Source organism: Budorcas taxicolor, chromosome 24 (genome assembly GCF_023091745.1).
Source record: "Budorcas taxicolor isolate Tak-1 chromosome 24, Takin1.1, whole genome shotgun sequence".
Taxonomy (NCBI): domain Eukaryota; kingdom Metazoa; phylum Chordata; class Mammalia; order Artiodactyla; family Bovidae; genus Budorcas; species Budorcas taxicolor.
Genome location: NC_068933.1, coordinates 43,960,043 through 43,975,435, shown reverse-complemented (window position 1 = coordinate 43,975,435; position 15,393 = coordinate 43,960,043).

The following is a 15,393-nucleotide window of genomic DNA, read 5'->3' as shown; positions in this document are numbered from 1 at the left end:
AGATAAAACTTCCTGTGATGATGAAAATATTTTCCACTAGACAGTGCTACTTCAGAGGATAGTCAACATTTTAAGGAATTGCAAAAGGAGAATTACTCTCTACATATTAAAGGAGCCAACCTTTTTTTTTTTCTTTTCCCACCATTCCCCTACTCTCCCTCAACTATCCCCAGAACACAAAACCTCCACTCAAGTAAAGCATTAAATTTAGAACATTAATTCACTGAACAGCTTAGGAGAAGCGCCATATTTTCCTTTATAAAGGTCAGTGGCTTTTGTACAGCATGATTGCATACAGAGTTGAAAAACAGATCCAATTCACCTACAGAGCCACATAAATATTTTAGGATGGTGTTTTATAAACTGTAAACTTTATTATAGGCTCTGGTTGCAGAGCAGGTGAAGTCTATATATCATCAAGCCCCACCACTCACGTCACTGCTTTAGTAGCCTGCCTCTGCACTCGCGCCGTATACTACCCCAGCAGACTGGATTAACAGCTCTCCTGGGCTCTCCTACCTTCCAGGAGAAATACTGATTGAACCAGAAGCAAATTCCTCCTTCTTTGACTTATGTGCATAGGAGAAAAACCTAGGATTTACCAACAGCACAATAGACTACAAACAGAAAACCAATTGCCCTCTTCTGGGAAAGCACTAAAGAGTCTATCATCCTTTCAGGCCAGGTAGGTTTTGAATGGTGAACATAGACATTTACAGCCGCAGCATACTTCTCTGCATTTTAAGGAGAAACACAATAGCATCCCCAATTAGGAACTAATTAGAAAAATAAATAGTGGATCTAGAGTTTGGCAGCTATCCCTCATAACCTGAAAGTGGGCAAAACACTTCAGAGTCTCCTGTGTAAAGAACGGCTGGAGTGGTACCAACATCAGTTCTGACAAAAGGGAAAGTATAGTCAATTGCCTTCTTAGGAGCTGACTCCCTCAAAAAACAATGTAAGTGTAATTTGGGGGTCTGATGTTTTCTAGTAAGCTAATTTTTGCAACCAGGGTCTAAAAGTACTTGGATGCTTGTGAAATTTATGAAAAGTTTTATATTTTAAACTTTAATTAAAATATAAACTTATTGTATATATTTTTAGGAGTACCTTTCTCTTTAGAAATATCTTACCAGTTATAAAGATACACTTTCTTTGCAGAACTGATTTGCAGTTGAAAGATGGTGGTGGTGATTTAGTCGCTAAATCATATCCAACTCCTTGCAACCCCATGGATTGTAGCCTGCCAGGCTCCTCTGTCCATGGGATCTTCCAGGCAAGAATACTGGAATGGGTTGCCATTTCCTTCTCCAGGGGAGCTTCCTGACCCAGGGATTGAATTTGAGCAACCTGCATTGGCAGGAGGATTCTTTACCCCTGAGCCACCTGGGAAGTCCAGCTGAAGGATGCTTTCAAAGAATTAGATTTTCTCTGCTCAAGTTAAGTGTTTCTCAAGCTGTGTTGGGAGGATCCTTTAGGACATACATTTAAAGATTCTTAAGAATTTCTGTCTTTAAAAAGGTTTCTTCTATACTTACGTCTGAGAAAAATTTGCTTAGCTGGGAATTCATTAAGATGTGTTCTGATATAAAGTCTATTTTCTTAAAGAAAATTAATTTAACCTTTATTTTATATTAGAGTCTAGTTGATTGACGCTGTTGTGTTCGTTTCCTGTGTACAGCAGAGTGATTGCTATATCCATACATATATCTATATACACACACATTCTTTTTTCCGATTCTTTTCCCATATAAGTTATCACAAGACTTTGAATAGCTCCCTGTGCTATACAGTAGGTCCTTGTTGGTTACCTATTTTATATCTAGTGATGTGGAGAGAGGGATGTCAGAGGGTTAGAGAGTTAGAGAGCACCGCTGGCTCAGCGGACATGAATCGGAGCAAACTCTGGGAGACAGTGGAGGACGGTGGGGCTGCTGCGCTGCGGCCCACGAGATCGCAAAGAGCTAGGCACTACTTAGTAACTGAACAACGGCAGCAACAACAGCTGTGCACATGCCAGTCCCAAACTCCTAATTTATCTCCCCCCGATCTCATTTGGGGTGACCTGGAGTGTACTATTTGTTGGCCTCAATAACTACACTGCAAATTAGGACAGTAAAACCTTGTCACTAGTCAGAGGCTGTATCAAGTCTTACGAAATCGTGACATAAGGCAAGTCAGGACTCAGCCTATAGTGAGGAGGGAATGAGATGCTTCCTGGAAGCACTCTAGCACTGTGCCCGTGACGGCAGACCTTCGGATAAACGGTGGCTCCCCGTTGACCCTCCCCCTTTGGCAGCCTGTAATTCACCTGGCACATCTCCGGGGTGGTTCCCTCTCCCAGTCCACAGAAGTGAGGGCCTTCTGTCAAGCCACTTGCCTGTGTTTACGTTCACATGTTAAGGGCTAGATATAGTTCGATCTTAATATAAGGGCTCAAGACTTCATTCTTGCCTCACAGATTATTTGGAAGAGCAGTGTGCTGTTCAATCCCTGGTCAAGGAACTAAGATCTCAGGTGCAATGCAGCCAAATGAATAAATAAATAATATAGTCCAAGCTTTCTTCTGTATCATTTCCTTTCTGTTTAAGAATTCCCTTTAGTTATTCATTAGGGGTGAGATTGCTAAGAATGTATCTTCTTAGTTTTACATTATCTGAGGATATCCTTATTTTCCTTCATTCCTGAGATATTTTTTCACCAAATGCAGAACTCACAGGTGGCAGTGCTTTTCTTTCAGTACTTTAGAAATATGTTAGCCTACTTCTTTGTGGCCTCCATGGCTTCAGATAAAAATTGATATTCCTCTACAAGTGATGGGTTGTTATTTTTCTCTAGCTGCTTTCAAAACTTTTATTATAAATTTTCATAAACTTAATTACAATGCAAGCTGGCTTGTATTTCTTTGGATTATCACGTTTGAGGTTCACTCATTTTCCTAAATCTGTCAGTTTATAAACCTTATGCCAAATTTAGACTTACTGCCATTATTTCTTGGGAAACACTATGATACACCCTCTCTCCTTCTGAGATATCCAAACATGAGAAAAATGAATGCTTTTGTTGCTTCAAGATCCTTGAGGTCCTGCTCATTTATATTTCCAGTTGCTCTGTTGTTCAGATTGGATAAATTCTATCACCTGTCCTCAAGTTCACTGATTCTATCTTCTATCACCTTTATCTAACATATTTTTATTATGGTTATTGATTACCTATGTCAGTCCTATAATTTCTATTTGGTTCTTTTTTTATAACTTCTATTTATTTTATGAGATTTTTTCTGTTTTTCATTCATTTCAAGAGAATCAGTAATTTATTGTTGAAGCAATTTATAATGTCCTTAAAATCCTTGTCAGATAATTCTAACCCTGTGTGCTTAGGCACTTAGTCGCTCAATTGGGTCAGACTCTGTGACCCCATGTACTATAGCCCACCAGCCTCTTCTCTCCATGGGATTTCCCAGACAAGAACCCTGGAGTGGGTTGCCATTTCCTTCTCCAACTCTAACCCAAATTCACATTAATGTTAGCATCTGTTGATTGCATTTTTCTTGTTCATATAGTGATTTTCCTGGTTCTGGATATAAATGAGTTTTGAATGTATCTTGGTCATTTTTGGATATTGCATCATGAGACTTCGGCTCCTATTTAGTCTTCTTTTTTTTAGTAGGTGGCCATCTTATTGATGTGTAGTGCAAGTACCAGAGGAATGAGAATGTTTATCTTTCTACTGGGTCCTGCCAGCATCACTCCAGCAAAGGTGGAGCATTTGCTCTTACAGTCTCTCTGAAGAATGGTGGTGTGCAACTTCACCTCTCTCCTCAGCCCCCGGACAGCTTCCTAGTGAAAGCAGGGCACCTCAGGTTACCTCACTGTGCCTCACTGATGCCTTATTGATATTGGATAGTGTTATGTCTCAACTCCCCATCCGGCCCCAGAGACATCAGAAGAAGGGAGCAGAAAGGCTGGCTAGGCCTTGTTAATACTGCTTCCTTAAGAATCCTTGCTCCTGAGTGAGTGTGGGGATTCAGCCACCCACTGGACCTTGCTGACACAGCATGCATGCTAACTCACTTCAGTGGTGTCTGACTCTGTGCAGCCCTATGGACTGTAACCCTATGCAATCCCATGGCGGGTCCATGGGATTCTCCTCTGTCCATGGGATTCTCCAGGTGAGAACACTGGGTTGTCATGCCCTGCTCCGGAGGGTCTCCCCAACCCAGGGATAGAAATGCTGTCTCTTATGTCTCCTGCATTGGAAGCCAGGTTCTCTACCATTAGCACCGCCTGGGAAGCAGAGACAGTGCAGTGATGACTAGTCCCGAATTTCCTCACCATGTTTTGGTGCCAGATGGGAATGGATGCTGGTGACTGGTGAAACCTTCTGGTGACTAGCCCCGCCTTATCCCACCTGGTTAGGTCTGCTGACTCAGGGTGAAGGCTCAGTCAGCTACTGGACTCTACTGATACTGTCCTGATGTGAGAACCAGAACACAGCCTTTTTCAGCCAGACAGGAAGTGAAAGATCTGAGCATTGTCAGCGGTGCCCGGGTGGGGCAGTCAGCACCTCCTGGTTCTGTCCAACAGGAACTGGACATCTCTGCCCCCCAGTCCTGCAGGGTGGGGAAGGGGGAACCAGAGCCTGCCACCTGCTTCCACACTTCCATGCAGAGGTTGGGGAGTGAAAGCCAAATCTCAGCTGGGTCTGCTGAAACTTCAGGGGCCATAGTGGTGGTGAGTGTTTTTCAATTCCTATTTTGGATAGAGTAGGGTGACGTTGGTTTTAAAAATAGAGAAAAGAACAGACTTTCCATGGAGATTTTTTCATCTGTACCACTTTTGAGATAAAGGCTTCTGCAGAACGTTGCTCAAAATGTTTGTGAGGAAGGGAAACCCCAGACCTCAACATCATGTTGGTCTTCAGCTCCCACCACCCCTAGTCCATCTACTGACTTCTTTACAACTTTCAGAGTCTTCTCAGGCTTGCTTGCTGAATTATGCCCCCTAATTTTAGATATGAGAAGGATGACCTTAGAAAAATAAGGCTAGTCCATTTTAACAGGACTTTAGAGCAGGCAATGGCTGTTTGTTCCTTTTGTTATTATTTTTATTTATTTGGTTGTACCACACAGCTTGTGGGATCTTAATTCCTCTGCTAGAGATGGTACTCATATTCTTTTGCAAAGTTGGTCAGCTTTCATACAAAGTAACCTCAGTTCAGTTCAGTTCAGTTCAGTCGCTCAGTCGTGTCCGACTCTATGCGACCCCATGAATTGCAGCACGCCAGGCCTCCCTGTCCATCACCAACTCCCGGAGTTCACTCAGACTCACATCCATCCAGTCAGTGATGCCATCCAGCCATCTCATCCTCTGTCGCCCCCTTCTCCTCCTGCCCCCAATCCCTCCCAGCATCAGAGTCTTTTCCAATGAGTTAACTCTTCGCATGAGGTGGCCAAAGTACTGGAGTTTCAGCTTTAGCATCATTCCTTCCAAAGAAATCCCAGGGCCGATCTCCTTCAGAATGGACTGGTTGGATCTCCTTGCAGTCCAAGGGACTCTCAAGAGTCTTCTCCAACACCACAGTTCAAAAGCATCAATTCTTCGGCCCTCAGCCTTCTTCACAGTCCAACTCTCACATCCATACATGACCACAGGGAAAACCATAGCCTTGACTAGATGGACCTTAGTCGGCAAAGTAATGTCTCTGCTTTTCAATATGCTATCTCGGTTGGTCATAACTTTTCTTCCAAGGAGTAAGCGTCTTTTAATTTCATGGCTGCAGTCACCATCTGAAGTGATTTTGGAGCCCAAACAAATAAAATCTGCCACTGTTTCCACTGTTTCCCCATCTATTTCCCACGAAGTGATGGGACCAGATGCCATGATCTTCATTTTCTGAATGTTGAGCTTTAAGCCAACTTTTTCGCTCTCCTCTTTTTCATCAAGAGGCTTTTTAGTTGCTCTTCACTTTCTGCCATAAGGGTGGTGTCATCTGCATATCTGAGGTTATTGATATTTCTCCCAGCAATCTTGATTTCTACCTTGTGCTTCTTCCATCCCAGAGTGTCTCATGAATAACTCTGCATAGAAGTTAAATAAGCAGGGTGACAATAGACAGCCTTGACGTACTCCTTTTCCTATTTGGAACCAGTCTGTTGTTCCATGTCCAGTTCTAACTGTTGATTCCTGACCTGCATACAGGTTTCTCAAGAGGCAGGTCAGGTGGTCTGGTATTCCCATCTCTTTCAGAATTTTCCACAGTTTATTGTGATCCACACAGTCAAGGGCTTTGGCATAGTCAATAAAGCAGAAATAGATGTTTTTCTGGAACTCTCTTGCTTTTTCCATGATCCAGCAGATGTTGGCAATTTCATCTCTGGTTCCTCTGCCTTTCCTAAAACCAGCTTGAACATTAGGAATTTCACGGTTCACATATTGCTGAAGCCTGGCTTGGAGAATTTTGAGCATTATTTTACTAGTGTGTGAGATGAGTGCAATTGTGCAGTAATTTGAACATTCTTTGGTGTTGCCTTCCTTTGGGATTGAAATGAAAACTGACCTTTTCCAGTCCTGTGGCCACTGCTGAGTTTTCCAAATTTGCTGGCATATTGACTGCAGCACTTTCACAGCATCATCTTTCAGGATTTGAAATAGCTCAACTGGAATTCCATCACCTCCACTAGCTTTGTTCATAGTGATGCTTCCTAAGGCCCACTTGACTTCACATTCCAGGATCTGGCTCTAGGTGAGTGATCACACCATCGTGATTATCTTGTTCATGAAGATCTTTTTTGTACAGTTCTTCTGTGTATTCTTGCCACCTCTTCTTGATATCCTCTGCTTCTGTTAGAACCTAGTGTAGCTCACAGTAACCTAGTGTAGCTCAAAGATTGCACAAATGTGCCAAGTCTCAAGAAGGGTAACCAGCAAAAATTGATACTTCTTCCAATATCTTCATTAGAGGGAGTTCTCTATTTAGCTGCCCAATTCCCCAAATTTTCATCCTTTTGAAGTGGAGCTCTCCTTTATCTAGCTAGATGCTTTGACATCAGGACAGAAGCAGGAGAGCTTGATCCATAGTGTGGCGACTCTGGGGCACTCACAGTGGACGGCTGTAGGGGACAAGAGGTGGCTCGCGCTTCATTTGTCACGCGTGTCTGCTTTCATATTCAGAAGCTCTCCCGCTTTCCTTCTGGCGTTTCTTGTGAAGAGCAGTCAGCGAGCTCCCTTAGTGAATATTAAAAAAGCTGTGCAGGCGCACTTGAGGGGGAGACATGCAGCAAAAGGCAGGTAATGACAAGAAGAGGTAGACCTGGCAGGGGAGGAAGAGGCCAGATTGTGAGCGAGGAGCCCCTGCCTGTGACACTCGGGCATTTGTTGTTGTTGTTTTTTTTTTCTTTTTTCTTTTTTTTTTTTAATTAGGAGGGCAGCAAAAACGGTCCGGCGGAGGACTCGCGCATGCACTCAAAGCCTCTACAGGAACCCTCCCCTCTCCCCTCTCCGCCCTCTGTTTCCGGCTCGGACATTTGTCTAGCAGCGGAAGGAAGCTATTCTTTGTTCTCAGTCTTTTCCCAGATGCTTTAAAAACAAAACAAAATGATATGGTGGTTGTCTTTTCTTTCTAAAGAGGGATTTCTTCTCTAACTGTGAGAAACTGTGTTTACAAAACTCCAGAAAGAACAAGAAGGATTTCCCTGGTAGTCCAGTGGCCAAGACTCCACGCTGCCAATGCAGGAGGCGCAGGTTGGGTCCTTGGTCAGGGAACTGGATCCCACGTGTGTGCATGCAAAGTCACTTCAGTTGTGTCCCACTCTTTGTGAAGCTATGGACTCTTCCAGGCTCCTATCCATGGGATTCTCCAGGCGAGAATACTAGAATGGGTTGCCATACCCTCCTCCAGGGGATCTTGCCAACCCAGGGATCAAACCTGTGTCTCCTGCATTGGCAGGTGCGTTCTTTACCACTGTGCCCCAACATTCTGGGGAAGCCCTAACGTGCTGCTACTAAGACTTGTTACAGTCAAATAAATAAATAAGCAAATAATAAACAGAGAGAGAGGGAAAGAAGAAGATATCCATCCCAGGATAAACTGGAGCTCCTAAGCTTTCTTCCTGCCTCTTTCAACTTCAGGGGCCCCACTTACTCATCTAAGGTCGGATGTTTTTTACCATCCACTTATGTCCCTTAAAGCATTAAAACCAAATGCATAAGACTCTAGATTCCAACCAGAAAACCAGTGAGCTGTCTGCAGTTAAAGAAGTGGTCCTTTAATGAGGGCATTTCTTGTTGAGGTAGGTGAGAGAAGTGAAAGAGGGGTTATTTGAGTGTGTGGGGGATTTTCCCATGGCCTCTTAAGTCCTCACATGTTAGCATGATATCCACTCCACTGGTGCAACATTAGAATTTTTTTTCCTAAAGAAGAGTTGAGAGACTCTTAAGCTCTAGTTGCATAAACCCTGGAGAGAGTCTCCTCTTCGGTGATCTGTATACATGATAAATTCCAGGTATTTATCCAGCATTTAAAGACGTGCTCAAATAAGTTCGATCTTTTTGTTCAAATTGATAGCCTATACTGGCTTAGTTTATAAAAATATGATACAGTACATGTGATCATGCAGCTTATCATCAGGACTCTGAATCCTACCTACCTTGCAAGGCTCAGACCGGGATATATGCCTTCTTGACATTCTCCCTGGCCACTTCAACCTTCAGGTACCTGACAAGTACCTCATTCCCTACAAGTCTCTCAACTATCCATGCTTTGGCACATAGTATATACTTTCTCAGGCTTCCCAGGTGGCAGTAGTGGTAAAGAACTCACCTGCCAATACAGGCGATTAAGACACTCGGATTCGATCCCTGGGTCAGGAAGATTTCCTGGATGAAGGCATGGCAACCCACTCCAACATTCTTGCCTGGAGAATCCTGTGGACAGAGGAGGCTGATAGGCTACAGGGCGTGGGGCTGCAAGGAGTTGGACATGACTGAAGAGACTTAGCATGCAAGCATATGTTTTCTCTAATTTTAGTTTTTAAGAATGTACTATCAGTTCAGTCACTCAGTCGTGTCTGACTCTTTGCGACCCCATGAATCGCAGCACGCCAGGCCTCCCTGTCCATCACCATCTCCCAGAGTTCACTCAGACTCACGTCCATCGAGTCGGTGATGCCATCCAGCCATCTCATCCTCGGTCGTCCCCTTCTCCTCCTGCCCCCAATCCCTCCCAGCATCAGAGTCTTTTCCAATGAGTCTACCCTTCGCATGAGGTGGCCAAAGTACTGGAGCTTCAGCTTCAGCATCATTCCTTCCAAAGAAATCCCAGGGTTGATCTCTTTCAGAATGGACTGGTTGGATCTCCTTGCAGTCCAAGGGACTCTCAAGAGTCTTCTCCAACACCACAGTTCAAAAGCATCAATTCTTCGGCCCTCAGCCTTCTTCACAGTCCAACTCTCACATCCATACATGACTACTGGAAAAACCATAGCCTTGACTAGATGGACCTTAGTCAGCAAAGTAATGTTTCTGCTTTTGAATATACTGTCTCGGTTGGTCATAACTTTTCTTCCAAGGAGTAAGCGTCTTTTAATTTCATGGCTGCAGTCACCATCTGAAGTGATTTTGGAGCCCCCCAAAATAAAGTCTGACACTGTTTCCACTGTTTCCCCATCTATTTCCCATGAAGTGATGGGACTGGATGCCATGATCTTCGTTTTCTGAATGTTGAGCTTTAAGCCAACTTTTTCGCTCTCCTCTTTCACTTTCATCAAGAGGCTTTTTAGCTCCTCTTCATTCTGTGCCATAAGGGTGGTGTCATCTGCATATCTGAGGTTATTGATATTTCTCCCAGCAATCTTGATTCCAGCTTGTGCTTCTTCCAGCCCAGTGTTTCTCATAATGTATTCTGCATAGGAGTTAAATAAGCAGGGTGACAATAGACAGCCTTGACGTACTCCTTTTCCTATTTGGAACCAGTCTGTTGTTCCATGTCCAGTTCTAACTGTTGCTTCCTGACCTGCGTACAGATTTCTCAAGGGGCAGGTCAGGTGGTCTGGTATTCCCATCTCTTTCAGAGTTTTCCACACTTTATTGTGATCCACACAGTCAAAGGCTTTGGCATAGTCAATAAAGCAGAAATAGATGTTTTTCTGGAACTCTCTTGCTTTTTCCCTGATCCAGCGGATGTTGGCAATTTGATCTCTGGTTCCTCTGCCTTTTCTAGAACCAGCTTGACCATCAGGGAGTTCACGGTTCATGTATTGCTGAAGCCTGGCTTGGAGAGTTTTGAGAATTACTTTACTAGCATGTGAGATGAGTGCAATTGTGGGATGAGTGCGAATGTATTGTATGCCTCATCTAAGGTTTGTGCCCCTGGAGAACAGAAGTTACACCTTATATGAACTGTGTTCTGCCCATGTGTTTATTGATGTGCTGGTCCAGTATGTGTCTGCTTGGACTGATTACATTCAGCCCAACTTTACAAAGGTATGGTGTGCGTCCAGTTAAAGAATGGAACTTCAGAGATGGACAAAAGAATATTCCTGCCCTGATAAATATAACTTACTAGTCCAGAAAGAAACAAGAGCTATGTTTCCAGCAACCAAAATCACTACCAACAAAGCACACTTGATTGTGAGGCCACTGGGCTCAGAGACTGTGCTTACCCATGTTTGTGACTTCGGTATTGGGTACCAGACATAGACCTCCAGTGGCCTGAATGACGTGTTTAAGGAAATAGTCATCTCCTGCTTAGCAGAGTCCACAGAGAACCGCTGGTCTCCTTCACAGGAATCCTGCTCCTCCTGTGGCAAATCAATCTTAGAAGCCACTTTTGCTCTCACATGATCAGACAGACACCTTGATATTAGACCTGAAACCTGTGCCCACATCTCGCCATCTCTCTTGCCATAGTGGAAGACAGCAACTATCTCTCTGTAATACCTGCAACGACCTCTGGGCTATTTCCTGCTTCCACAGTCACTTCATTTTTGTTCTGTTTTGTTCCACACAAAGCTTATTTCTAACCTCAGGGGTTTTGACTTTGCTATTTCCCTCGCCTGGATTTCTCTTCTTGAATAAGAATTTTGTCTTTTTTTGTTTGTTTCAAACCACTAAATCCCTAACATATAGATTCGCTGGTGCAAAACAAAAAAATCAATATTTATTAAAGGAGTGGGCAGATTTTGGCGGTTGTTGTGAACCATATACAGACATGAATGGATGACTCAAGCCCCTGATGTTTGTCTAGCTGAAAGCTGACATACTCTCTGACCTCACAAAGATTATGGCTTTAATACATGTGATTATATGAGCTATCTGTATAAAGAAATGAGTAATCCAGCATTAGATGGATGATTGAAATAATACGTCCTCGGTAAGCTCCGGAAACCAATGGCAGGAAGCAAGGATAGTTAAGCAATGGTTTTCTTCTTCAATACTGCTTTTATATGGATAGAAGCTTACTCTTAGCCAGATGGGATTTCCTTTAGCCCTTTAGGGCTGGGAAAGTTCCCAAGTGAGCAACTATCAATTTCATGATTTATCTTTACTGACTAAACCCATCAGTAATTTTCTGTAACTTGTATCAGGTTGAAAAGAGGACTGGATGTACTCCTCTGACTGCATATCTATTCTCATTTAAGCCTTTCCTGGATCCAAGGCTTATTTTCATCTGAAAATTGGGGATATAGTAGTAACTACTGAAGGAGTGGTTGTGTGGGTTTAAAGAAGTAATGTACATAAATGAATTAAGACCTGGTCTGATATATACTAAGTCCTCACTTTAGCTGTGGAATGCTTTATAAATATAAAAGGAGAAGGAATCAAGTCCTTGAAAATCCAACGTCTTCTTGTTGGCATAGAGTGTAGCTGACTCCGTTACAAAGTTTTTACCATTTTAACCAGGCATATACAAAGTACTTGAAAATTTTTGTGAAACACTATGTTCAGGGTCAGAAAAAAATCAGAATTTTTTTTCTTATTGAAAAAATAATTCAAATATTTAAATTGTCCAGATTGTAGCTAACTTTGGGGAGGATATCTGAACATTTCTTGGAGTAACTGAAGTAATGAGAACTTTTTGTGCAAAAAGACATAATTCAAAACCTAGAATTCATTCTAGCCAAGTTTAAATTTTATTTATAATCCACTTTAAAGAGTAAATTCAAGGCACATGCTGGGGAGTCTCCATCAAACATTAGAAAAAGGATTTTTGTGTCTGGTTTTGATCCTGACTGCGCCATGTCATTCAGTTTTCCAGGCCCATGATAAGCACCAGTAACCAGTAACCAGGCTCATGATAAGCACCCAATAAATATTGTTTGAATAAATGTGTTCAGGAAAGATCTATGTCAGCTCCATGTCCCCTCAGAGACATGTGTGGACAGTGGGCAAGACCTTAGTCCCCTGTGACGAAGGCCATGCTGCCTTCCCTGATCACGTCGGTGGTCTTCTGCACCTTCCTTCTGAAGCCCCCGCTTCCAAACAACCTGCCCGTTTCCAAGAGCTGGACCTCAGGCTGCTCAGCTTGAAGCTGCTGTTTTTCAAGCCTCCATCACAGGCTTCTCACCGAAGAAAGACGCGTTTCATCTGCTCCCTGAGCCCATGGCGACTTCCTCCCCGCGCTCTCTCTGAGGCGGCTCTGACTTCCGTCCGCTGTGGCCGCCGCCAGCCACACACAGAGCTCAGCTGCCACGAGAGCGGCTGTGAGAGCAGCTGGCGCGGGTCCGAGCGCCCCGCAGTGACCCCAGGCCCGGGGCAGGACCTCTGCCGGCCGCGCGGCGCTCCAGCTCCTCGACCTGAGCCGGCAGCGCCATTAGCAGGAAGCGCGCCGCACTGTCCATCGGAAGTGACGTTTCCACTTCTTCCTCTTGACTTCCTGGAATTCCCTAGACGACCTCCGACTCCGTTCTCGAAGTGTATTTTGAGGGTGGGCCTCTTCAGTTCAGTTCAGTTCAGTCACTCAGTCGTGTCCGACTCTTTGCAACCCCATGAATCGCAGCACGCCAGGCCTCCCTGTCCATCACCGACTCCCGGAGTTCACTCAGACTCACGTCCATCCAGTCAGTGATGCCATCCAGCCATCTCATCCTCTGTCGTCCCCTTCTCCTCCTGCCCCCAATCCCTCCCAGCATCAGTCTTTTCCAGTGAGTCAACTCTTCTCATGAGGTGGCCAAAGTACTGGAGTTTCAGCTTTAGCATCATTCCTTCCAAAGAAATCCCAGGACTGATCTCCTTTAGGGTGGACTGGTTGGATCTCCTTGCAGTCCAAGGGACTCTCAAGAGTCTTCTCCAACACCACAGTTCAAACGCATCGATTCTTCGGGGCTCAGCCTTCTTCACAGTCCAACTCTCACATCCATCATGACCACTGGAAAAACCATAGCCTTGACTAGATGGACCTTAGTCAGCAAAGTAATGTCTCTGCTTTTGAATATGCTATCTAGGTTGGTCATAACTTTTCTTCCAAGGAGTAAGCGTCTTTTAATTTCATGGCTGCAGTCACCATCTGAAGTGATTTTGGAGCCCTCCACCCCAAAAAAGTCTGACACTGTTTCTACTGTTTCCCCATCTATTTCCCATGAAGTGATGGGACTGGATGCCATGATCTTCGTTTTCTGAATGTTGAGCCTTAAGCCAACATTTTTGCTCTCCTCTTTCACTTTCATCAAGAGGCTTTTTAGTTGCCCTTCACTTTCTGCCATAAGGGTGGTGTCATCTGCATATCTGAGGTTATTGATAATTCTCCCGGCAATCTTGATTCCAGCTTGTGTTTCTTCCAGTCCAGCGTTTCTCATGATGTACTGTGCATAGAAGTTAAATAATCAGGGTGACAATATACAGACTTGACGCACTCCTTTTCCTATTTGGCCTCTTAAAGCCAGCAATAAAAACTGACTGCCTGACCAGAAAACTTAGGCAGAAGGATTAATAGCTTCTCCTTTGGTTTCTGCTCAACGTAATGTAAAACTGGGACTTGTCAGAAGAGTGAAAGCAGACATGCTTTTGACTCTGAAACAGGTCTCACACTCCAAATGCATGTACCAACATTCAAACTGGGGATTGATAGCAGTCTACCATTGGGTTGGCAAAAACCAACCAATTTTCTTGAAGAGATCTCTAGGCTTTAACATTCTATTGTTTTCCTCTATTTCTTTGCACTGATCACTGAGGAAGGCTTTCTTATCTCTCCTTGCTATTCTTTGGAACTCTGCCTTCAAATGGGTGTTTGTTTGGGTTTTTCTACAAGATGGCATGGAAAAGTCCAAACGAAATTTTTGGCCAGCCCAGTACTCTGCCAGAGCTTTCATTGAACATTTGTGGGGAAATGAATCTAAATGTCTGTGTTTGCCTCTTCTTGCTTGTTCGGGTTACCGAGTGACACTTTTAGCCACTAAACTGTGATAAGGGTGATAAGATATCCGGTGGAAATTTCGTACCTGGGTCTAGGGCTCTGGAAGTCTGTAGTCTCCACATAGTGTGTGTTAAGTGAGGAGACACATTCCTGAGTGGAAAGTGAACAGAAGGTGTGCAGTCTCCTTGTTTAAACACCTCCTGGTGTGGGTGAACCAGTCCCTGCTCTGTTTCCAGTGCTCTCTGCAAGTTACCACATCTGAGCTCAAGCACAGTCTCACAAGATCTCTCCCTGTTTCTGTCTCTCTCTCTTTTTTTTCCCCTACCAGCTTCTCCCTCTGGCCTCGGGCCTAGAGTCTGCTTTGGTGTCTCCTGCATCAACACAGATAACTGCATGCATGCCATTCAGTTGTGTCTGACTCTTTGTGACCCTAAGAACGGTAGCCTGCCAGGCTCCTCTGTCCATGGGATTCTCCAGACAAGAACACTGGAGTGGGTTGCCATGCCCTCCTCCAGGGGATCTTCCCAGCCCAGGGACTGAACTGGAAGCTCTTGCATCTCTTGCATTGGCAGGCCAGTTCTTTACCTTTAGCACCACCTGGTAAGCCCAATACAGATATCTTTCTCTTATTAAACCTTGACTCCCAACCTTATGGAACACAACCAGTACATTCAGCACTGCTAAAACCATGCCCCTGAAGTGCATTCAAGTTCGTTATGTCATCTTTTCTGTGGCTTTTTTGGTTCCTGGCCCCTCTGTCTGCTCTGCCCCAAGCTCTGAGAAACAGATCCCAACAGTCTGCATGGCTTAGGACACAGTGTGTGTGCTCAGTTGCCTCCAACTTTTTGCAGCCCCATGGATTAGAGCTGCCGGCTTCCTCTGCCCATGGGATTTCCCGGGCAAAAATACTGGAGTGGGGTGCCACTGGACCGGGGTGCCATTTCCTACTCCAAGGCTTCTTCCCGGCCCAAGGGTGGAACTCCTCTGGGCTCTCCTGCACTGGCAGGCAGATGCCTTACCTCTAGCACAATTTGGGAAGCCCCG